Genomic DNA, 24,740 nt, shown 5'->3' with positions numbered 1-24,740 from the left:
ACTCAGCCAGCGCCCCTCCCCGCCCCCAGGGCACCGAGGGGGAAAGAAGAGGGCCGAAAAGGACCAGAGGGGCTCGGCCTCGGCCTCGAGGATCGGGACGCCCGGGAAGCGGCCGTGGCTTGGCCGGCGCCTTTGGGGATCAGGAGTGGGGATGGGGACGCGGGGGCTGAGAGACCTTCCTCTGGGGCGGCCTCTCTTTGCCGTTTTTCACCGGACCCATTACCCCTGACTGGAGTCAGGCCGCGGCTCCAAAGCCAAACAAATTGAGTAGCAACAGCAACTGATATCCAGCCCCTCAGTACCTCCTCCCACCTGCCACCTCACCCCTGCCTCCACCGGGCCCCCCCCCCCCCCCATCCCCAAGGCCAAGCCCAAGCACTGGAAAGGAAATAGCTGTCTCTCTGAAAAATGCTGTGTATGCAGAGCAGATAGAGATTAATCTTTGCCAGCTTTTCCAAGGCATGGCAAGGGGCTCGTGGATGACAATGCACCAGCCATCTAAGGGGAGAGAGTAAGAGAGGTGATTTACTGTCCCGGAGGATCCTGGCCCTCCCTTGGAACCTTGGGGCTCTCTTGCCTTCCTGGAACCTCAGTTACAAATTTTCTGGTTCTGGTCTACCAGCACCTGATCTCTACTCTTTCCTAGCTTCCTGATATCTCTCAGCTTGCAACTCCGCCTCTACTACTTCCATCCCACCCCCACTTTTTGTTTAACATGGGCAGAGAGCCTGCAGAAGCCTCAGGGCCTCTTGGCAGCTCCTACCTAGTCTCTCTTCTCCCTGGGCCCAATACACACCCTGATTAGCAAGTGATGTGTGTGAGGAGGATTTTTGAATGTTGAATGTATAATAATGATCACCATGCGATGGGCCGATGGGCCGCCGAGTCCAGAGTTGAACTGTTAACAAGGCGCCCAGGGAAGAGCTTAGGGAGCGGGGACCTCATCTCCCTCCCTCAGTATCTGCCAGCAAATTAGAGGCTATTTCAAGTCTTTGCCTGTTCACCTTCTCTTCACCAAGAGCTTTCTGGCTTTCCCTTTGCAGTTGGCATTTTACATCCTTCTTCGTCTCATTTTTCTCCCAAGCATCCACTGGGGCTTGGTTTTCAGATACTAGCAGAAGCCTTTGGCCCCTTCTGGGGACCTTGTCTTTCCCCTTCACCGGGGTTTGCTTGGGAGCCACTCTCAAACTCTCACTCTCACACTCATTCTTGCAGCCAGTTTTTGAGGGATAGGAGAACGTGTACCCACCATAACAAGCTTCACCCTGATTGGGAGGGACTGGTTCTTCCTGTAGGGAATGAATTTGGTTTGGTTTTCCTTTGAAGTCTGAAGAATTTGCTGTTACAATTTGTTAACCATACTGCAATAAAAGCTGGATATAATTCTCCCTTCAGCATTTTAATGTCTTGGGAAGCAGGCAGTGCGCTGACACTTTTTGAATTGCTAGTTCAGCCGCCATCCTGAGCTTGGGTAGAGAACCAAAAGATGGAGCCACAGATGGTCTCCCAAACTTATGCTGGGCATTAGCAGGCTCCAAATGGAGATTGCACAAAAGTGGAGAAGGCAGGCTCTGAGTTGCCCTGAGGTGCATGTTCTCTTAATTCTGTGCACACCAGGGGCCTTCTTTGGCAAACTAGCCCACCTGGGGCTCAACCCTGCAATGGTTTCTTCTCCAGTTGCCCCAAGCCTTTGATGAAAGGGGACCCTGGACTGTGATCCTGCTTCCACCTCAACCCGGGTAGAGGGGAATGAGGCAGTAGGGGCGGAGCTCCAGAACTACAGAGAGCTGGGATTGCGGGTCCAGCAGAGTCTGCACCTTAGGGTTTAGAAAGGGGAGGGAGGAGGATTCCTGGGTTGGGGTGGTGGTGGGGTGTCTGAATCATTCTCCGTCTGAAAGTCATCTCCAAGAATGGAATTCTGGCATCATCAGGGCAAGGGGACAAATGGTGCTCAAATAGCCATCTCACCCTCATCTTCTGTCCCCAAAGGAGAGCCACTGTGGCTGCCTCTGAGTCTGGAACAGGCAAGGGAGAGATGGGTGCAGTGCCCAGCTGAGAGCCCGGAATTGCATGGGCTTCAACGGTCCTCTGTCACTATATATCAGTGGGCAGATGGGGAATCCTTAATTAGTTTCCATCTCTCTTCGGGGTCCAGAGAAACTCTCCTGCATACAGTGGCCCCTGCCCTTCTAAGAAATGCCTGGAGCTGAGGTTTCCAGCATCTTCCCCTCCACTCCTGCCTCCCATCCTCCCTCCCTCCCCAGCTTTTCATAGCTACCTCTGCAGCCAGGAAGCTCCCAGTGCCAAACCCAGGCAAATTTCGCGGTTACGTCGTGGCAGGCTGAGATTGCTTGCGACAGGTAAATGGGCTGCGGGTTGCCGTAATGCCAGGCGTATTTTCAGTTAATAGGGAGGGAAAATGAGGTGTCTGCAGCGATATTGGAAAGTACAAGATCGATGATCCGGCCTCGTGTCCAATCAGCAGCCTTTAATTGACTGTATTTTCTGGGTAATTGAGCCTCTCTTCCTCCAAATTGAAGTGGAAGATATAACAATACATCTTGCCAGGAGGAATTACTCATTACTTCATAATGAAATTTCCCTTTTGCCAAGGTTTGCGGTTTGGTGCTGGGCACCACTTCTCATGTTCCCTTTTCCACCCCTGCACCTAAAAACAGGTTTTTCCCACCTGCACCCAGCAACGGCACCTGGCCTAATACCTACATTTTGGCGGTAGTGGGGGAGGGTGAATGGAGAGATGATGGTAAAGAAGGCACTGCCACTCCACAGCCTCAGTCTCCTTACTTGTAAAAGAAGGCTAAACCAAGCAACAGGGCTGGCATGGTATTATTATTCTTTCAATGTTCTAAGAGCTTCTACTTAGATTTGCCCCATCTTGGTCCCATTTTGCAGGTGGTAAGACAGAGGTTCTGGGTCTCACACAGCTATTAGGGTCTTGTACAGCTATTAGGGTCCTGTGCAGCTATGAGCTTCAGGTTCCAGCTTCCCCTCCCTTCTCCTAGGCCCCTTTGGGCCCCCGAGTCCAGGGTCACCCCTTGGGAAGTCTGACACCTCACTCCTGACTCACACTTTCCCTGGGCTCCTCAACCCCATTGCAACCGGCGGCGGGGGCCTGGGAGAGCAGACCTGCCCTCAGCCACCGTCCACCCGGCTGGGCAAGACCAGCCGCCCCGCAGCCGGAGTGCACGCTCAGCGCCGGCCGTCGCCGCTTGTTAGCGTGTGATTGATTGCCTTATTAAAGCGTGTTCTTGTAAGTGTGACCAAACTGATTGCATTGCATATGTTTGGGATAATGCTCATTTTAAACAACAGGATAAAGAGGATGAGCTCGGCAGAGCCTCCGAAGACAAAATGATTCCGGCCAGCAGCTCCCTAACTCTGGCATTAAATTGCCCAGTTACATAGCAAATCACTTGGTTCCTCCACCCCTTGTCCCCGTTTTTTTTTTTTTTTTCTTTCCCTTCTAGCCTGCAATATGATCACATCCCCCAGTGTGGTCTGCCCCACAAATGGTTTGTCTACTAACAATATTGGCTCTGTCTTCTCAGCCGCTCTAACCCTGCACCCTCACACCTCAGACACGGAGTCCTCCTGCACCCTGTCAGGCAGAAGGTGAAGTGGTTCCGAATGCGCTCGCTCACCCTAGGCTTCCCCAAGGGTCACAGCCCTGAGGGATCGCTGCAAATGGGAGTTTAGGTCCCCCACAGCAAGTCGCGTGTCTCCCCATCCCCACCCAGCCTTTGCACGAAAGTTTAAAAGATTCTTTTGTTCCCCAGGTTTCTTGCGCTCCGTTGCCTCCATTATTCCCCAATTGAGGAAACACCCGCCGCCATATGTCGCCGGTAGGGCGTGGGTGTCTCGGCGGTGGGTTATTGAGGATGGCGTTCTCCAAGTGAGAAGAGCTCTTCCTTCTTAGCATCTTCTTCATGCACCATCACCCCAGTGTGAGAGAGGGAGTAGGAGTCAGTGATTATGGGGAGGGAAACAGAGTTGGGGCAAAAAAAAAGGGGGGGGATTTCTTCTAATTACTCCACCCCTGACTAATGTTTGTAGTCAGGTTCTCTTTCTTTGCCTAGTCCCTAAACAAAGAAATCCTCAGCCTTCCTTCACCCTTTCCAGTCGACTTGCAGGGGAGCCAAACTGCGGGCAGATTGAACTTCCTATGGGACACCTTTGGGATATGCTGGAATTCTGATTTGTTCGAGATGGTGGTGGTCATCAGAACAAGTTAAAAACGATGCCACTCTTCGGGGTGTCATTTGTAAGTCCAATTGAGGGGATTCGTTTGCAAGACCCAGCTCAACGCATCTGGATAAGTGACTTGGTCTAAAAGGCAAATTTCTTCATCACTTAGCTTCTGCCTGGCTCTGCCAGGGCAGGCACACTGGACTGCATTAGGGGAAAACCAAAGTGCAGTTCACCATGTGTGCCAGCTTGTAGGACCCCGAAATGTTGACCCTGAGTGGAAAAAAAAAAAAAAAAGCCAACCACAAAACACATGCTACCTTCTACAAAGCAAACGGAAACAAAGTCCTTTTGAAAATCGCCTTCTCAGCAAATAAGTATGTGATATTCTGAGCAGGGGCAGGAGAGAGAGAGAGAGAGAGAGAGAGAGAGAGAAAGACTGCCACTTAAAAATAACATGAAAGCATTAAGTAATTATTTAAAACAAGGCTGTTTAGAAAAATATTTGTATTTATTGCAGCTGCTCAATTGGCCTCGTTAAAGTCGGCAAGCATTTAAATTGTGTTACAATCTCATTTAAATCCCGCTCCGTTCCAGCAGGCTGAAGAGCTTGAATAGACCAATCACTTCATAATGATGATGAATGAGAAATTAATTCAGATACAAGCAAGACAATTTAGGCCTTCATCTGTTTAAATAGCCTTCCAATATTATTCGCGATCGCGGGTCACAGATTGAATCAATTGTCCAATCTTGTGAAAGTCATATCCTTGCATCTTCATTGAGATTATTTATAGCGCAGTGAGGGCTGCTGAAAGGTATACGCTGTTAACAGGGACAATTACTTAAAGAGAAGCGTTTATAAAATGGAAAACAAATGCTGGGGTTAGTAACAAATGGGATCCAAAGCAGCCATTCCAATCTGGCTCCTCGAGGGAAGGGAGCGGGCGCGGCCCTCGGAGGATATGGGGCGCTCGGGTCTCGGCGTCTCTGCCTCCCCGCGGTCCAGGTGAGGCCGAGTCGGGTCGCTCCAGCCTGCGCCCTGGCTGCCGCACGGACCCGGGCCGGCCTAGTCCTCGCCCTCGGCCTCAGCCTCGGCCTCTCCCACTTCAGGTCGGGCGGGAAACCGCAGCGTGGCCCTCGGAGCCCCCCGCCCTGGCTGCGGTTCCAGCTCTCCCCGGCCCAAGCGGCTACTGGGTGCGGCTCGGGTCAGACACCCCGAGTCCCTGCGCCCCGCGGAGTCCGACCCCCAGAGCGTTCTACTTTGTGCCCCGTAGGGCTCGGTGTCGCCGGGAGCGCCGACGTCCGCCGGCCTAGCCGTGCTCGCGGGGCGGGGGTAGCTGGGGGCTCCCGGGCTCTGGGACCTCTTGAGCCGACGGCGTGGCGGGGCCCCCATTTCCGCAGGGCCCCTCACCCTGGAGGTCCCGAGACGGGAAGGGCACTTGGGGTCACTTCGCGTCCTTCCGGGCCTGGGCCCCGCCCCGAGCCGGCTTCTCTGGGTACCCTCGGGCCTTTGAGCTGCGTCCAAGTTCTCCAAAGAAGAGCCCTTTCCTCCCCTCATTGAAGTGCCCCTCCCCGCATCCGGATATAACCCCTCCCGATGAGGCCAGTCCTCCTCCGTCGTCCCCCTCCGGCAGGCGTCCGGGCGCCTCGTGAGAGCCCAGCGCAGCCGAGGCGGCCGTCACGACTTCGAGGCGTCATGTGCCTCCCCGAGGTGTCTACCTCCCCTTCCTCAACAGAGTTAGGTAAAGACCCACAGCAAGGTGCGCGGGGAGGTGAGTTGATGTTTCCGGAATCGGTACAGACGCGCTGAGGTTTAACTGTGTGCGGCGTCTACACGGGCCCTGTCTGTGTGCGGGTCCAGGGAAGAGAGAGCCTTTCTAGGCGGCGCTCTTTGGGGATGTAAGTGAGGTGGGTGGGAACAGAGAAGCAGGAAAGAGCATTACAAGTACCGAGCCTGGAGTAAGAGAGGGGGGGGGGGGCGCTCCCAGCGAACACAGAGCGGAGTCCATGCGGTACAGCACACGCGCCACTCCCATCCGCGTCGAGGTGGTTTTTTTCTTCCTCTGTATTTCTGTGTTTTGAAACAAAAGCCCAACTAATGGATTCCTGGCGCTCTGAGGACCCACTCCCGGGAGCGACTTTGATGTATTGCTGTCCAATTAGTGCCTTTAATTGGTGTCCTCAGGGACAGGCCGGCCCGGAGCTGGGACACAGCCTCTTCTCGCCTCTCCTGCACACTGGAAAGGTAAAATTTATAACGCACTGTAACAATCCCATGGGAGAGCGAGCAAGCGAGGGAGGCAGGGAAGGAAGGGAGAGGTACCACTCCGTCTTGCAGATCCCGGACCCTGCAGGCGCGGGAAGTCGTGGACAAGGGTCCAGATCGCCCCCTTTCTACTATTTCCTGACTCCCTCTTGGGCCTGGCAGGAGGGCTCGGTCGTCTGAGTCGCTGAGGATTATGAATTTGCTTGCAGAAAGGCCAAGGGAGCGCGCATTGTCTGTAGAAGCCCACCCCATGTGGTCTCTCATCTCGTTAATAATGGCTGTTTGTTAACAAGGATGCGGAGGTTAAATAATCCGGGTGGAAGATTAAACACGCCTCATCAAGGCGCTGGGAGCCGAGTTGCACAGAGACCTGCACCAGAGCTGCTTGGCTTGCTGGAGCCAGAGGAAGGTGGGGAAAATATCCTGCAAGTAGCCCTGGGGTAGAGGAGAAGGGGCAGTCTAGGCCCCCTTTATAGGATGTTTCCACACAAAGTGAGCACGGGGCCACAGCCTTGCTGTGCTGAATAGAAAATCCACAGAGGAGACAGCCCTAATGAAGTGTGGATGTCAAACCCTGCCAGGAGTCTGCTGGAGGTCAGAAATGGAGGCCTGGGTCTGAATCCAGGGCCCCCCTCTGAGACTGTCTGCTGCTTGCCAGGCCTGACAAAGTGGTACCCATTCAAAGTTAGGGGCATTTGTACCCACATGTGAATAGCCCCAGACTGGAAGACAGTTGATGGGGCTTCTAGCGTAGGCTCTGTTTCTAAATAGCTGCGTAATCTGTATTACATTATTTTCCTAGCTGCATTTTCCTACTGTCATATGTTAGGGGGGAGATAGGGCTTGATAGAGCTTATGTATAATATTTCTGTTTTCTTTCCTCTAGCTCTCACTAGAGTTAGGGAACTAAGCATGTTGTCAGATACTGTCTCCATCCAGCCTGGAGGAATCAGTCAAGGAGGGTTTTATTCAGCAAATATTTGAGGGCCTCCTACCTGCCACCATGTAATATATATTTTTAAGCTGTGAGAGCAGAATAGAGATTTGTATATTCATGTGTGTCATTCCCAAATATAATATTTTGTAAAGGAAGACAAGGAAGAAAGAACTTGGCTGTGAGAGAATAGAATGTGTGTATATGTGTAGGGTAGAGAAACCGTAGAGTGAAGGGAAAAGGAATCAGTGAAAGAAGTACAGATCTTGCCGAGACAGCAAGAAAGTCAGTGAGGATACATATGGAAGTAGTTCCTTGATAAAGAGAAGGTCCTCTCTTGGACTCTTCAGTGATTTGACAGTGAACGAGAGGTAAAGGGTGTCTGAATTTGAGTAGGAGACCTATGACTAACGCATCTGATATTCCCAATTTCCTACTTGTATCATGTTTCAGTAGTTCCACTCTTTAGCTAATTCCTAAAACATGTCACCTTTTGAATCCACCAAACAGGGGACTCAGCTGCCAGGCTGGAACTCTCCATGCTTCTGGCTGATGGATATCCGGGCTTGAGGAAAGCAGGGAGTGAATACTGCACCGAGAGTTTTCTTCAGATCAGCAGTAATTGTGGTTCCTCCATTTCTCTGCCTTTTCTTGTGAACTCCAGAGACTGGATTTGTAGTGCTAGGCAGTAAGGTTGAAGAGCTAACATTTATTGAATACTTGTCATGTGCCATTCACTGTTCTATACTTTCCATATGTTATTATCCATGCATTAGATAAGAGTAGCTAGTGTGGGAGGCAGGACAGATTTTTGTGTCTGTTTTTAAAGATGGCAACTCCACTCTGTCTCCCAAAAATACAATCTCCAATTTCTTTGGTGGACAGTCAATGAGCAGTTTAGCCCAATGAATGAACCAAAACATAATCTACTAAGCGTCTACTATGTGGCCAATACCAGACTTAGGTTTATACAATATCTTTGTTGTCCTCCAATTCGGTGCGGATATGGCTTAGATTGTGTTAGTACAACTAATTTGTACTTTGCTTGAGAAGAACTCATTAGTGATGCCAAATGTGGCTAAAGTGATTTTATGGTAGGAAATACACTTGCTTCAACAGGGGCCCTGGCAAAAGGGAACTCATCTATTACTTGAGTTAGAGCCTGTACATCTTCAGCAATAGTAACTTTACCTATACAAAATATAAAATATAAGCATTTTGACATCTATTTATTAAAACATAAACCATTCAAACAACTCAAAAAGCATGGATTCTAGAACTGGAGTTCCTGGGTTTGAATCCTCAGTCTGTCACTTACAAGCTTGTACCACTGAAAGTTTCTTAATCTCTCTGAGACATTGTTCCTTCCTCTGTGAAATAGAGATGACAACAATAAGTCTGTAGCAGTTACCTACTCCTGCTATTCCAGAGTTTAGCTGCTTAAATCAAAAAAACATCCTCTCAGTTTCTGGGAGTGGGAAGCTTTTTACAATTTTAACCTGGTGTCTCTGGCTCAAAGTCAGTCCTCTGAGGCTGTGGTCTCATCTGAAGTCTCAAGTCGGGTGGGTGAGGGGGGATCTGCTTCCAGCTTCCCTCCTGTGGCTGTTGGAGGGATTTGGTTTCTTGCCAGTGGGTTGTTTGATTGAAGGCCTCAGTCCTTCACTGACTGTTGGTTGAGAGCTTATTTCAGTTTCTAGCAGTGTGGACTTCTCCACAGGGTAGCTCACAACACAGTAGCAGGCTTTTCTCAGAATGAATAAGCCAGGCAACACACGCACACTGGAAAGACTTGAGAGAGAAAGAGAGAATGAGAGCAAACCAAGACATACCACAGTCTTTTTGTTACCCAATCTTGTAACATTCCATCATTTTTGCCATATTATATTGGTTTGAGGTGAGTCACTAATCCAGCCCACACTCCAAGGGAGGGGATTATAGAAAGCATCAAAACCGGGAGTGAGGGATCACTGGGAGCTATCTAAGAGGTTACTTCCCATAGACTATCTCATAGGGTTGTTGTGAGGATTATATGACTGTATACATACGACAAGCTTAGGACATCACCTGGGTTTTTGTTATTGTTGTTGTTGTTGTTGTTGTTTTTTTTAAAGTGATCTCTACACCCGACATGGGGATAGAACTCACAACTCGGAGATCAACAGTACCTGAGCCAGTCAGGTGCAGGATAGCACTGTTTGCTCTGATCATTCTTTCTGGTACAACTACCACTCATTTCTTCATCTAGAATCCTATTTCAACCTCTCTCTTCTTTTCTTGTAAAGCTGTGTAAAAGACTGTAGGAAGTGCAGGAAGGAGTAACTGCCACAAGAAAAAGGGGAAGAGAAAGCAGAATAGAAAGAAAACAGAATGGAAGATATGGAAAAATTCCAGAGGAGGATTGGCAGAGTTAAGAGGTAAACTAAGAGATTATTTATTTATTTATTTAGAATTTAAAAAATTTATTTATTTGACAGAGAGAGACAAAGCAAGAAAGGGAACACAAGCAGGGGGAGTGGGAAGGGCAAGAAGCAGGCCTTCCATCCAGCAGGGAACCCAATGCGGGACTCAATTCCAGGACCCTGAGACCCTGACCCAAGCCGAAGGCAGATGCTCACCCAACTGAGCCACCCAGGTGCCCCTAGGAGATTCTTTTTTTTTTTTTTTTTTAAAGATTTTATTTATTTATCAGAGAGAGAGAAGGAGAGCGAGCACAGGCAGACAGAATGGCAGGCAGAGGCAGAAGCAGGCTCCCTGCTGAGCAAGGAGCCCGATGTGGGACTCGATCCCAGGACGCTGGGATCATGACCTGAGCCGAAGGCAGCTGCTTAACCAACTGAGCCACCCAGGCTTCCCCCCGCCCCCCAGGAGATTCTTTTTGGTCAGCTTGTTACTTACTTTTAAAAGAGAATTCTTTTCTGCATCAAGTGACTATGATTTGTACTCTCCTATTTGTAATTATACTCACAGACATTTGTATGGTGGGCTCACACTTTTTTTTTTTTTTAAGATTTTATTTATTTATTTGACAGAGATCACAAGTACGCAGAGAGGCAGGCAGAGAGATAGAGGGGGAAGCAGGCTCCCTGCTGAGCAGAGAGTCCGATGCGGAGCTTGATCCCAGGACCCTGGGATCATGACCTGAGCTGAAGGCAGAGGCTTTAACCCACTGAGCCACCCAGGTGCCCCGGGCTCACACTTTTTAATTAAAAAGTTCCACATGCGCTGTCATTCTTAATTTTTACCACAGCTAAGTGAAACAAAAATGATTGTTAAAAAAAAGTTTTAAAAAAATGATTGTTATCACCATTTTAAAAATGAGGGGAAAAGCCCAGCGTGATGGTTGATTTTATATATTGACTTGACTGAGCCACAAGGTACCCAGATATTTGTGGTTAAACATTATTCTGGGTGTATCTGCAAATCGCCCTTCCCAGTGTGGGAGGGCTTCATCCAATCTGTTGAAGACCTGATAGAATGAAAGACTGATAAGGAAGAATTCTTTCTCTCTGCCTCTCTGGGATGTCAGTCTTTTCCTACTTTCAGATTTGGGTGGGGACTGGAACTTAAAGCTTTGACTTTCCTAGGTTTGTACGTCTCATCCTCCATACTTATGTGGGGGGGAAAATGTAATTGATTCTATTTCTCTGGAGAATCCTGATGGATATACCCAGAAAGGTCACACAGCAAGTAAAGTCCCTATTCTCTCAGCGGTCAGTACTGGGCTACTCAGTTGGGAAGGTGGACCCCAGGAGCAAAAGGACAGCACTGGAAGACACATTAGCACTCAGCAGATGAGGTAAAACATAAAAGCTGTGGGACTGGCAAGAGAAATGGGTGCAAGGAAGCAAGGCAAATAAGGCTCCCCGACGTGGCTGGTTGCTGGGGTTCAGGTTGCTGCTGTGGCCCTAGAGGGGAAGACTGAAGTACCAGGGAGGGAATCATGGCCAAGACTTGATTCTCATGTCCTGTCAGATCCTTCTTTAGTAAAAGAAACCCCGTTTTCAGCGAGGTAAATGGCCACTGATACTAAAGGCTACGTTTCCCAGCCAGCTAGAGGTGGCCACGTGATTAAGTTCTGGCCAATGGGATGTAAGCGGTGTGACTTCAAAGGAAGTGTCTGCTAAAAGGGGTGTGTGGGCTCCCTTCTTCACCCCTTCTTCTTTCTTCCGGCTGGAATCTGACGTAGTGGATGGAACTCAAACAGTTATCTTGGACCACGAGAAGGAAGCCATGCTGAGCAAGGCAGAATGAGATAGAGCATGGGTCTCTAGAACTGTAGAATCTCCCCGGACCACCTACCCCTGGACTTCTTTTACAGGAGGAAGAAGTAAATTTCTATCTTAATTGAGTCACTCTTCTCTTGGATTTTCTGTCCCATGAAATGGAACTAATCCTAACTAATACAGTATCTAAGGTTAAGCAGGCTAAAAGTGAATGCAAGCCACTCTTGCATGCTGATCCAGAGACAGGATTTGGAGGGAAGCAAACTGTTGCCACCCAGATTGACATCTCTTTGGTAAGGAAGATGAGGAGGAGATGCATATGGTATGGAGCCTAGAAGGTAGACTTATAGGATAGGGAGTATAGGATGGGGAAAACATAAGTTTTGAGGGGAGAGGTTGGTTTAAATTCTCATTTTGTTTAAAAAAAAATTCTCATTTTGTTGCTTACTGGCTGAGTGGTAGCAAGTAATTTAACTGCTTCAAAGTGCAGTTTCCTCATCCTGGGATGGTGTTATGATTAAATGAGATAATAAGCATAAAGCCCTTTAATCCCTTTTCCTTCTCTTTGTTCTTTTCCTAATCTTTTACTCCTAATTCCAAGTTCCATTCTCCCCCTGGACTGGCAGTATGATCTAATCTCAAGTACCACCTTCTCTGGGGTGAAGGAAACTAGAGGCCACTTACGTAAGTTTGGCCTGTTGGGGTTTGCCACAGAGCTGGGGCAGACTGGTGGTCACGGTGGCTTTAGCTGTGGAAGGTTTTGATGTTGGCTCCACATTAGAATCACCTGTAGACTTTTCTGAATCTGAATCTTGGAAGCTGTAGTCTGGTCATCTGTAGTTATCAAAGCTCCCTTGGGTGATCCTAATGCACAGAGAAATTTGGGACCACTGGCAAGGGAAAGCACAAGCTTACCCTAGCATGTATTATGTACTTAGTGTTATTAATTGTAATTGAACTGAGATTGGGATTACTAGGAAAAGATCTGGGTCTCTTTTTTATTATCTTTAAATATAGATGATCCACTCAGATTATCTACCAACCTGGGGTGCCTGGGCGGCTCAATGGGTTAAGCCTCTGCCTTCGGCTCAGGTCATGATCTCAGTGTCCTGGGATCAGGCCCCACATCGGGCTCTCTGCTCAGCAGTGAGCCTGCCTCCCCCCACTTCCTGCCTTTCTGCCTACTTGTGATCTCTCTCTCTCTCTGTGTCAAAAAAATAAATAAAATCTTAAAAAAAAAGATTATGTACCAACCTATCCAACTTTTAGTGGTTTGGATATACCAAGCTCATAAACTGGAGGCACCCTGTCATTCAGAACCAGCAATGACCCTTAAGACCATTTGGCCAACGACTTCACTTTATAGGTCTTTCAGTTTGCTCTTGGCAAAATGGATCTTGTATGGCTATTTAGAGCAGGCACAGGATGTTGCATAAGAAATAGTCCACCTCTGTTCTCATTTTGTTTTGATGCCAAGGGTGGGTGTGTGTGTGATTACATATTCCTTTGGTGTTTCTCTTGGGCAATGTTAACATATCCACATCCAAAGGTCAAAGCTGCATTTCTTTCATTTTTTTTTTTTTTAAGATTTTAAAAAAATTTTTTCATTTGAGAGAGGTACGGATACAGAGACAGACAGAGCACAAGCAAGGGGAAAGGCACAGGGAGAGGGAAAAGAAGACAGCCCGCTGAGCTGGGAGCCTGACGGGGGGCTCGATCCCAGGACTCTGAGATTATGACCTGAGATGAAGGCAGTGGCTTAACCAACTGAGCCACCCAGGCGTCCCTAAAGCTGCATTTCTTAATGACACTCTTGGAACTTCATGGGAAGTTGACATCCCAGCTGTTCGTCGCTGGGGTCAGCAAGTGGAATTAGTGAAAGGCAGGGTGCTGAGAGAAACAGGGCAAGGGGGTGCAGGTGTTGCCCCACTAAACAACCAGGAAAGAAGTACAAAGGAGGAGTAATAAGCTCTGCTTACAGGCTCCAGAAGGTAAGCTTGCATGTTGACTTCACTGTGCCTTGGAGGTGGGGAAGAAGCTTTGGGGAGCTCTGTTAGTCTCTGTTATCTAGATGACCAGAACTGGCCTTTGGGAATCACGGTTGTCTAAGTCCAGAGATAAAGTTTGGAGGTACTGGTGACTCTGGAAGAAATATATGTAAAACACAAGTTTTGTACTTCTAAAGAGAATTTCTAGAATTCCAGGAAACTGCTTTTAGCACTGCCTCAACAGGATATGCTTCTGAACTACCATGATCTCCTTGTAAAAGAGTCAATAATTCTACTTTCTATAGGGGAAAGGTTATTTATTTATTTTTTTAAGGAAATAGATTTGGTTCAATATATACACAGTAGTTCTTGAAGTACCAGAGATATCTTGGAAAGGATGTGTTTCCTCTGTTGCCATAGCCAGAGGCTTGCATTTGCTAGGACATCTGGATCAGATCAGAGGAGATAGAAAAGAAAGGCAGAGTTGAGTACAACTGCAAATCTCCACACATCACTCAGATCATAAAGCAGGCTGGTAGAAATAGGAAAGGCCACTTGGGTCTGGAGACCCACACTTGGTTTGAACTCATGGTGGATAGCATGCATGCTCTGTTCCTGAAGGTACAAAGAGGAAAGTCTTTGATCACACTCAATGAGTATAGAGTATATGGACCACTCTACTCTAGGTCAGATACTCTTGATAAGCTAGAGTTACCATATGGGCCTGGTGGAAATCTCACTCTTATTTTATGCACTACAGGTTTTATTAAGATGTGACAAAAGGTCCTTTTGGATTCCTATGTGGAGGAATCAGATTTGTGGACAACACAGTGGGAGCACCATGAACACTTAGTTGACTTCATGTGACTATTGAGGATGGATATTTTTTAAAAAAATATTTTATTTATTTATTTGACAGAGAGAGATCACCGGTAGGTAGAGAGGCTGGCAGAGAGAGAGAGAGAGGGAAGCAGGCTCCCTGCTGAGCGGAGAGCCCGATGTGGGACTCGATCCCAGGACCCTGAGATCATGACCTGAGCCGAAGGCAGCGGCTTAACCCACTGAGCCACCCAGGCGCCCCGAGGGTGGACATTTAATGGACTGTTCTGTCTGTATGTCACAAGATTGCCTCTTGTTTGAAAGAACGGAGTGAGAGTTTACACAGACTCAGAAGAAGCAGAGGGGAATTCAGGGTTTTATTTGTGGCAGATGCTGGTGTCCTCGACTATTTGTGGGGAGCTCTCTGTCAGACTCTTAATTTCTTGAACTCTTCATTTTTTTTATTTTTTGAGGTAAAACCAGTATTTAATATCTTGTAAGTTTCAAGTGTACTAACTTTGCATGTCTTATGACCTTCCTATAGTGAACTGAGGTTCAGATCTTCTTCCTATGACTTCTCTACCCACAGTGCTGCCAGGAATACTCTTAACATTGGAGTCTTTACCTTATCAGGATGAAATCCATGAAACTTAAAAAAAAATTTTTTTTAAATAAACATATAATGTATTTTTATCCCCAGGGGTACAGGTCTGTGAATCGCCAGGTTTACACACTTCACAGCACTCACTATAGCACATACCCTCCCCAATGTCCATAACCCTACTCCCCTCTCCTGACCTCCCTCCCCCCAGCAATCCTCAGTTTGTTTTGTGAGATTAAGAGTCATTTAGGTTTGTCTCCCTCCCAATCCCATCTTGTTTTATTTATTTTTTTCCTACCCCCAAACCCCCCATGTTGCATTTCCACTTCCTCATATCAGGAAGATCATATGATAGTTGTCTTTCTCCGATTGACTTATTTCACTAAGCATGATACCCTCTAGTTCCATCCATGTCATCGCAAATGGCAAGATTTCATTTCTTTTGATGGCTGCATAGTATTCCACTGTGTATATATACCACTTCTTCTTTATCCCTTCATCTGTTGATGGACACCTAGGTTCTTTCCATGAGATCCATGAAACTTTTTAAAGGTTATTAGAAATCTTTGAAGAGGCAGTTTCTGCTGAAGGATAACTGAATTATCCTCCAAATTTCACTGAATGCCATTTTAACCTAGTATATGCATTTCTGGATGTGTGGTGTATTTAGATTTGCCTAGTGGTGGGATGGTACTTCACATCAGCGATGACTTTGAGATGGATTCCTATCTTCAGTGATCAACTGTGGATCTCCTTATCTGTGAAGTTAAGCCCCAGTGACATAAAGATTTAGTTTGGTCCTTTTGTTACCATGTAATTTTTAGACATGTTGTCTAAGAGAATTCCTGACTCAGTAAGCGTTCCCATGCTTTGCTGATGGACAATCTTGTTGGTTAGAGAAAGTTGCCTCAGCTATTGGCTAATATACATGGTTTAGAACAAATTCTATACTTTATTCCTTTCTCCCTTCAAAGTCCATTATTCCAATTACAGGACAAAGCAACACATTGTTGGGAGAAGGGGTATGTGAAATAGCTCATTTTGGGCTTGCTTTAGGCACTCTGCCTTTATCTTTTTTATTTTTAAAAAGATTTATTTATTTATTATTTGAGAGAGAAAGAGAGAGAGTATGTGTCCAGTGGGGGGGATGGGGGGAAGGGAGGGAGAGAGAAAATCCCATGTTGACTGTGGAGCAGGGTGTGGTGGGTTAGATCTGACGACCCTGAGATCATGACCTGTGCTGAAACCAGAATCGATGCTTAACCAACTGAGCCTCCCAGGCACCCCAGGCACTCTGCCATCCATCCTGTTTTTCAGGCATTTTCTCATTTCCCACAACACTGAGTCATGAAAAACACAGTGAATTGCACATGGATCTAACAGTGTGGTGTGCGTGGACTAGGGATAATTGATTTTTCAAATTTTGCTTATCAGTTACTTGGAACAGTAAAGTAGGTCGGTGTATATGTTGATTTTGTAAAAGGTGAAAAATAAAGTTTCTTCAGCTGGTTTATCTCAGAGGAAAATGTTTTATCTGAGGAGCTAAAAATGAGCCAAATTAAAATGAATGTTCATGTAAGATTATTAAATGGCTTTCAAAGGGTTAAATAGTTTTTTTTTTTAAAGATTTCATTTTTTCTTTTCTTTTTTAAAGATTTTATTTACTCATTTGACAGACAGAGATCACAAGCAGGCAGAGAGAGAGAGGGAAGCAGGTTGTCCGCTGAGCAGAGAGCCTGATGCAGGGCTTGATCCCAGGACCCTGGGATCATGATCTGAGCCGAAGGCAGAGACTTTAACTCACTGAGCCACCCAGGCATCCTGAAAGATTTCATTTTTTCTTAAGTAATCTCTATGCTGAGCATTGGGGGGGAGGCGGGGGGTCAAACCTCAGACTTAAAACCCCGAGATCTTACAACTACCTGAGTCAGCCAGGCACTCCTCAGAGAGTCAAATCTTAAAAAGGCAGCTTCTCAGTTCAAGGATTTTATAAGATCTAGTTGCAAATATATAAAGGGTTGATAAAAGTTGACTTAATTTTATGTACTTCGTGGGGACATGAAAAGGCTTTATTGAAAGGAAGTGTGTATTTTTTTTTTTTAATACATATATAACTTCTACACCCAAGGTGGGGCTTGAACTCATGGCCCCATGATTAAGAGTCACAGGTTGTACGGACTGAGCCAGGCAGGCGCTCCAGGAATTGAGTATTTTCAATTATGCTTTACTAACAATTTGCATTATAATTTTGGGAATATATTTTAATATAAATAATTTTGACCTGACACATAGTGAAAATTGAGCTTTAGATTTCCAGTATTTATGCCAAGGAGTATTCTCCACAACCAGCCTCTGTGCGTTTGATCTTCCTCCTGTCTCTTTAAAGAAGCTGGTCCAGCGAACAATCAACCTATATGAATTTCAATTCCCATTCGACACAACACTCAGTGATCTCTGTTTATTGTAAATTCTGTGGAACGTGCAACACTGGTTTTCACTATTGCTTGAGAGTAATTTCAACTTTTCCACTGGGAGAGCAGTATGAATACTTTCTAGAGCGGCTCAAATGCAAGTAGGTCCAGATTCATAAGAAACATAGTTGGCTTAAGCAGCAAAAAGCGTGACCTGATGGAGTGGAAAAAAGTGTAGCCTTTATTTATTTATATTTTAAAAGATTCTATTATTTTCTATTTGACAGGAAGACACAGCAAGAGAGGGAACATAAACAGGAGGAGTGGGAGAAGGAGAAGAAGGTTTCCCACGGAGCAGGGAGCCTGAGGCGGGGCTCAATCCCAGGACTGTGGGATCATGACCTGAGCTGAAGGCAGACGCTTAAGGACTGAGCCACCCAGACGCCCCAAGGTGTAGTCTTTGTAACCAGGAAAGCCTGAGTTCAAATCCCCCTTTCCACTTAACTAGTTGTGTGTGAAAATTAACCTTTTCAACCTCAGGGTCCTCTTTGAGGAAGAATACCTACCTAGCTCCTGTTTAATAAGGGATGTAAAACCGATAGCAATGCCACTACCTTCCCATCCCCCTCACCCCCTTAAGACTGAGTAATTAGTAACACATACCCTTCTAACCATTCCCTGTACCTGCAGATAAGGTAGGAAGCTTTGAAGTGCAGACCATATCAACAGGGATAATCTTCCCTGGAGGAGATGTATACACCAAGAAAGGAGTGAGAATTGCAAATTGTATCACAACACAGATAAGTTGAAAATCCTGTTTGGGTCATCTTGAATTTTGGAAATATCAAGGTGATGTGAGGCATAGCAGCTGGTGTAAAGACTTTGGACGCCCGGGTTGCTTCTGTTTAGTGAGCTGTTGGGTGAGAAATACATAGAAAAGCCAGGCCACCACCATACGCCAGTGCCCAGGGAGCTTCACAAACAGGCTGGGGCCTCTGTCAGGATATGGGAGACCTTCCTCTCTTCCCTTTTCTCAAAGATTTTGAGGTAATTTTCAGAGTATCAGGCTGGGGGTTTGGGCCATGGGATGAATTCCAATCTCATTATTCTCTTCCCCACCCTCTCCCAGGCCTGTGCCTGGCTTGGAAAAGCCCTTCTCCTCATGCCCCTTCTTCCACACACAACTAGATCTGGGTTTTCCAAACTCTTGACTGTTTCTCACAATAAAGAAAGACATACCACAACCCAGTACACACACACACACACACACACACACACACACACACGCATACACACACACACACACACACGCATACATACACACACACTGAAACAAAACTTTCTAAAACAATATTTATATTTACTCATACGCTCTGATGGTTTCCTTTCCATTCCATTTAATGTCATTCCATTCCAAAACAACCTGGTAACCCACTAAATTTCTTGACTCATTAGAGGGTCTTGACCCACAGTTTGAAAAGTGCTAGATTTCGATGACTTTTCCTCAGTGATGCTGACACATTAGGGACTTGTGCACTGGAGAGCAGCCATAGGTTCCCCATCCACACTGTCTCCAACCTTACTCAAATCCTGTCCAGGCTGTCACAGGACCACAGAGACTGGCCTGAACTTGATTAGGCATGTGGAGGCCCTTCATATACTTTCCAAAGTTTTGAGAGCCCCAGAAGGTTCCAGATTGGATTTCACACTTCATTCTTAGTGTGCAGCTGATTTGGGTCATAAAACTATGGACACATAGCTAGAAAGGACTTTCTTAAGGCCTAAATTTTTATAGAGGAGGAGACTGAGGCCAGAAAGGGTAAGTTAATGACCTTAAGTCAGAGAAAGGAGAGGGGTGCCTAGTTGGCTTAGTTGGTAGGATGTGTGACTCTTGATCTCAAGGTGGTAATTTTAAGCCCCATGTTGGGCATGGAATCTACTTAATTTATAAGAATAAGAGAAAAAGCATTGATTATGTTTGAATTAAATTTAATGCTGGTCCTTTGTCTTAATCCTTTATAGCAAGTCCTAAAACTTACCTTGGTGGTGCTATCTCAGATCCTTTAGGCTCCTGAATAATTAGGCTGGCTAGATGTGGAAGTCTAGGCCTTAAGGGAGTGTATTTGCCATTTTTTGATATTTGCAATATAGTGCTTCAAAGCTCTCATTTAGTTTTTATTTCTTATTTTTTCATCCTTAGTATTTTGCTTGCTGGGCTTGATGCTAGATATTACTCAACATAGAGATTATTTTTTCTTAAATATGTATTAAAGAACAGAGCCCATAGGCACCTGGCTGGCTAAGTCGGTGGCACATGTGACTCTTGATATTGGGGTTGTGAGTTCAAGGCACACATTGGATGTAGAGCTTACTTAAAAATTTTTAAAAAATTATTTAAAGACATTATTTATTTATTTACTTATTTGAGAGAGAGATAGCAGAGAGGTGGGGGAGAAGCAGGTTCCCTGTCGAGAAGGGAGCTGGGGCTTGGTCCCAGGACCCTGGGATCATGACTCGAGCCAAAGGCAAATGACTAACCTACTGAGCCACCCAGGTGCCCCTAAAAATTAGAAAATCTTAAAAAAAACACACCCGTGCCTAGAAAATGATTGTCTTTAATATTTGATGAGTGAATGACTAAATAATCATCATAGTTGTAAAAAAATATTTTTAAAATGAGATGTTAAAAAAATTGTCTATTGGAGGTGGGATCATTGGTAAATGGCTGCATTTAAATTTTACGCATTCTGGGTTACTTTCACTAGCAGAAAGAGGGTGAAGTTTGGAGTCAATGATTAGGAGGCAGAGCTTCATTTTCCCATTTTATGGTTTAGTTTTGGGCACGCCAAAGATTTTCTGACTTTTTTTTTTTTTTTTTAAACAGGGTTTCTTTGCTGCTAGATCCTATCCTCTGTTGAACTTCTTTGTTAGAGATTTTACTTAACACTAGAGATTTACTTGTATTGATGCATTCTTCTTTGAAAACACAAATACAACCTGGTAGGGCCAACCAAGTCTTTTAATCAAGAGAAATATCTTCCCACTTAAACCTGAAATAGGTCTGATGCTGTGAGTTCCTGGAGAAAAGTAGAGGGGTCTCTTAATTGGGCTGCACTGTGTTGACTGGTGTTGAGAGTGAAGACTCAGGAGGAGACTGTGGGCAGATCTGAACACACAAGTGTCCATGCAGATAGCAACATGAGGAAACCGTTAAGGGGTCGCTGGGGCACCATCAGGAGAAGGAGCAGGTCACCTGACAGTAGCAACAATCCAGCCCTTCCTAGAGGACAAAGTCAGAGTTTCCTATTGGCAAAAGAAAAGTTGACGGGAGAAAAACCACGGAAGAAAAAAATAGTTCAAAGAAGTGGTTTTCTGTGAAAATCAGATAGATGCCTGTGTGTAATGTGTTATAGAGGATTCCCACCTGCTCCTGTCCATGGTAGGGGTGGGAGAGGGTGCAGAGGACAAAGAATGTGTTAGTTTGCTGAGATACTGGGAAATAGGTTCCCAAGCAGAACTTCTCAAATTTGAATGTGCTTCCAGACCTCTTGGGGAGCTTTTTAAAACGCAGATTCCAAGACCAACCTCCAAAGTTCTCATCCAGATCACGGGTTGGGCCTAGAAATCTGTTTTGTTTTGTTTTAATTTTAATTGTGACAAAAAAATCAGCTAATATAAAATTGACCCTCTTAACCACTTCTAAGTGTATCTAGTTCAGTAGTGTTAACTATATCCACATTGTTGCATAACAGACCTCTAGAACTGTCTCCGTCCTGCAAAACTGAAACTCCATATCTGTGGAACAACAACCTCCCATTTCCCCCTCCCCACAGCCTCGGGCAACCACAATTCTACTTTGTTTTCATAATTTGACTACTGTAGGTATCTCATATATAAGTGGGACACACTGTGCTCTTTTTCTTCTCCTTCTGGGATTCTGATGACATGAATGTTATACTTCTCTGTATTGTTCCACAAGTTCCTAAAGTTTACCCTTATTTCTCAGAGCATCTGTATCTGAATTACTTTAAAGTCTTTTTAAATAATTCCAGCAACTGTTTAAACTTGGGGTTGGTATTGCCTTTCCTTATATGAATTGAGATATTCCTAGTTCTTCAGATTTTAAATCGTTTTGGATTATATCCTGGACATTTTTTTTTCTTTTTTCTTTTGTATCACTCAATCAATCCAGTTGTACTTAGGTCCCAAGTTCTGACTAGTCTTATGTAGGTTGTGGTTTCAGTGTCAGTACCATTCTCAGAGCTTTTGTAGGGCTATTTAGATCTGTCCCATGTGTGTGTCACTCAGTGACCAGTCAGGGATCTGGGCAGTGGTCTATCTACTTAGTTTAGTTCTCAAAGTTTGTCATAAGCTGTTTAAGATCAGCTTCACAGAGACATAGGGTAGAGGTGAGCTCAGGAGTTCTAAAAAGCTTTATGGTATCACTTTCCCAAGCTCCTCTCTCTCTGCAATCTGTCTGGAACTTTCTGTTTCCCTGAAGCTTACCTTTTTAGTCCTCTGACCAGAAGGCTGGGATTCTATTTATTCTGCCTTGCCACATACTTCGTATGACTGTGCCTTTGTCTGAAGCCAAGCAGCAAGAGCAGAGAGAGAAATAAAGTATTGGGAGTTCACATCACCCCTTTGGACCATAGTTTTTTGGATCAGAGAGAATCTTCTTTAGGTTTTTAGATACCTAGAGCCTTCTGCTGTGGTCACAGGGGCCGACCCAGCTGCCACCATGATGGATTCACTTGAGGTGGCTGGGGCACGAGAAAATGGAGAAGGAAAGGCAAAAAAAGAAAAATGGGGCAATTTCTTCATTTCCTTTGAAAGTTATGGATCCCTTTTTTTTTTTTTAAGATTGTATTTATTTATCAGAGAGAGAGAGGGGAGAGAGCGCGCACAGGCAGACAGAATGGCAGGCAGAGGCAGAGGGAGAAGCAGGCTCCCTGCTGAATAAGGAGCCTGATGTGGGACTTGATCCCAGGACGCTGGGATCATGACCTGAGCCGAAGGCAGCTGCTTAACCAACTGAGCCACCCAGGCGTCCCTATGGGTCCCCTTTTATGTTTCTCAAGCCATGCTAGAGGGCTTCTGCTGGAGCTTTCAGTGCTCTGGTACCTACTCTGGGTTTTGGCTATCTTGAATACAGGCTGAGGAAGACCAGAGGAAAAATAGGAGATTTATCACCCGGTCAGTCAGTAGTATTTTGAATTATGTTCTTTTTCTCCTCTTTGCCTACTAGTATTTACTTTTCAGAATCCTGAAATTATGAAGGTTTTATCATTTGGTCGGAGAAACAGAGTGTACTCATCCTTACTTGTCCTGCATTGGGACTTCTCTCCTACTACTCTGGAAACATGGGAGGAATTTTACTTCTTCTACTGATGATAAAAGGAGGGAAATAGCCTAAGTGAATTTCAAGTTCTCATCCAGCTCTGATGAGAACAATTTCACTTCTGTGCATTAATGCCCATGATAGCATGGATTTCTCTTCCTTTCTGGAAGGTCGTTCATAGGAAGACCTTAAAGAAGGAATTGCTACCTGGGACCCAATATTAAGTATGTCCTTGCTAGCTCAATAAATATTTCTGCAATTGGTAAGTGAAGGGAGGTCTTTGGCATTCTTTTCTGTTCTTATTGTACCTGATTCAATTTCTCCTTCCATTCCAGCCTTGGCTAATGTCATGTGCCTCTGAGAACCATGCTATCCTTTAGTGTTTCTGAAATTTTTTTGTGAAAATGGGGGCCCTAAGTAGATATAAATTGCACGTGTGCCATATAGAAGCTTACCTAGAATATTGGAATCAGAATGGAAATGTACTCTAACAGAGTACATTTGCTAAACAGGCTGCTCTAATCCAGTAATTTTCCTGCTGGGAAAATACCAGACCCTGTTTCCTAACATCCTTGTGGGTGCCATTTATAAATATCTTTGCAGCAGGGCCTATTCAATGAGGCAGATTTTCCTGGTCCAAAGCAACAGAATTATTCCACATACTTGCTCTCTTTCTCAGGGAAATAGGATGGCATGTTCCTTTCCCACACTATTTTAGAGAGCCCTGGTTCATGGAAAAAATCATTCCTGTTTAGAACAAATAATGGTGACCTGGACTTTCTCCATGTCATCTGTAAACTATGTTGTTGTTAGGGTCTATTCTTTTGACTGATGTTTTGACATTGTCAACTATGAACCAGCAAGCACAAGGATATGTGAGGGATACTGAGGAGGAGGAGGAGGAGGAACAGGAGGGAGAAAGAAGAAAGGAAAAAAGACAGAGACACTATTTGCCAAATCCTTCGAGAGCACACAGTCGTATAAATACTTTTATTTCAGTGCAATAAATGCCAAGGTACGAGTAAGGGTCAATGATGTGGAGAAGAGGGATTTTAGCAAATGTCTGCTAAATAATTTTCATATGCCAGACACTATGCTAGGTGGTGGGAATACAATGATTGGCCTAGCGCAGAGGGTCTTAGAAGGCTTCCCAGAAACAGTCATGTTTGAGTTGAGCTCTGGAGGATGAGTAAGCCTTAACAAACAAAGGAGAAGGAGGCACATATTCAAACACTTTGCTGTATGAGGGACATTGATGTGTTTGAGGAACTGAAAGACCAGTGTGGTTGGATCACAGAGATTTGGTGGGAAAGAGACTCAGAATGTGTCTACAGAAATGGGTTGTGTAGATCCAGGTAGGAATTTGGGACTTGGTAATGGGAAGCCATTTAAAAAGAGGGGAGAGCTGCTGCTCCCCTAACTTGTGCTCTGTGTGTGTGTGTCAAATAAAATAATAAAATCTTTAAAAAAAATAAAAAGGGGAGATGGGGCACCTGGGTGGCTCAGTCGGTTAAACATCTGCCTTCAGTTTGGGTCATGATCCCATGGTCCTGGGATTGAGTTCTGCATCAGGGTCCTTGCTCATTGGGGAACCTGCTTCTCCCTCTCCTTCTGCTTGCTGCTCCCCCTGCTTGAGCTTCCTCGCTGTCTCTGTCAAACAAACAAACAAACAAACAAAAAAACCAAAAACTTAAAAAAAAAAAAAGGGAGAGAGACTGACACAAGATGGATTTGCATTTGAAGAGAATACTCTGGCTGCAACGTGGAGAACAGATGAGAATAGGTTAGAAGTAGATGTACTGGGCGCCTGGGTGGCTCAGTGGGTTAAGCTGCTGCCTTCAGCTCAGGTCATGATCTCAGGGTCCTGGGATCGAGTCCCACATCGGGCTCTCTGCTCAGCAGGGAGCCTGCTTCCTTCTCTCTCTCTGCCTGCCTCTCTGCCTCCTTG

At 45.6% G+C, this 24,740-nt stretch overlaps 1 long non-coding RNA gene across 1 annotated transcript in view; it reads left to right on the top strand.

The window, feature by feature from the left end:
* The first annotated feature begins 13,414 nt into the window (after positions 1-13,414).
* LOC132014999 (uncharacterized) overlaps positions 13,415-24,740 on the top strand; it is a 148,305-nt gene continuing 136,979 nt past the window's right edge. Inside the window, exon 1 of the long non-coding RNA XR_009403516.1 lies at positions 13,415-13,623. This is a non-coding gene — a long non-coding RNA (uncharacterized LOC132014999). The remainder of the gene's footprint in view (positions 13,624-24,740) is intronic.

The sequence above is a fragment of the Mustela nigripes genome, chromosome 4, assembly GCF_022355385.1.
Source record: "Mustela nigripes isolate SB6536 chromosome 4, MUSNIG.SB6536, whole genome shotgun sequence".
In the NCBI taxonomy this organism is placed as follows: Eukaryota; Metazoa; Chordata; class Mammalia; order Carnivora; family Mustelidae; genus Mustela; species Mustela nigripes.
The sequence above is the reverse complement of the archived record's forward strand: the minus strand, read 5'-3'. Positions and strand labels throughout refer to the sequence as shown.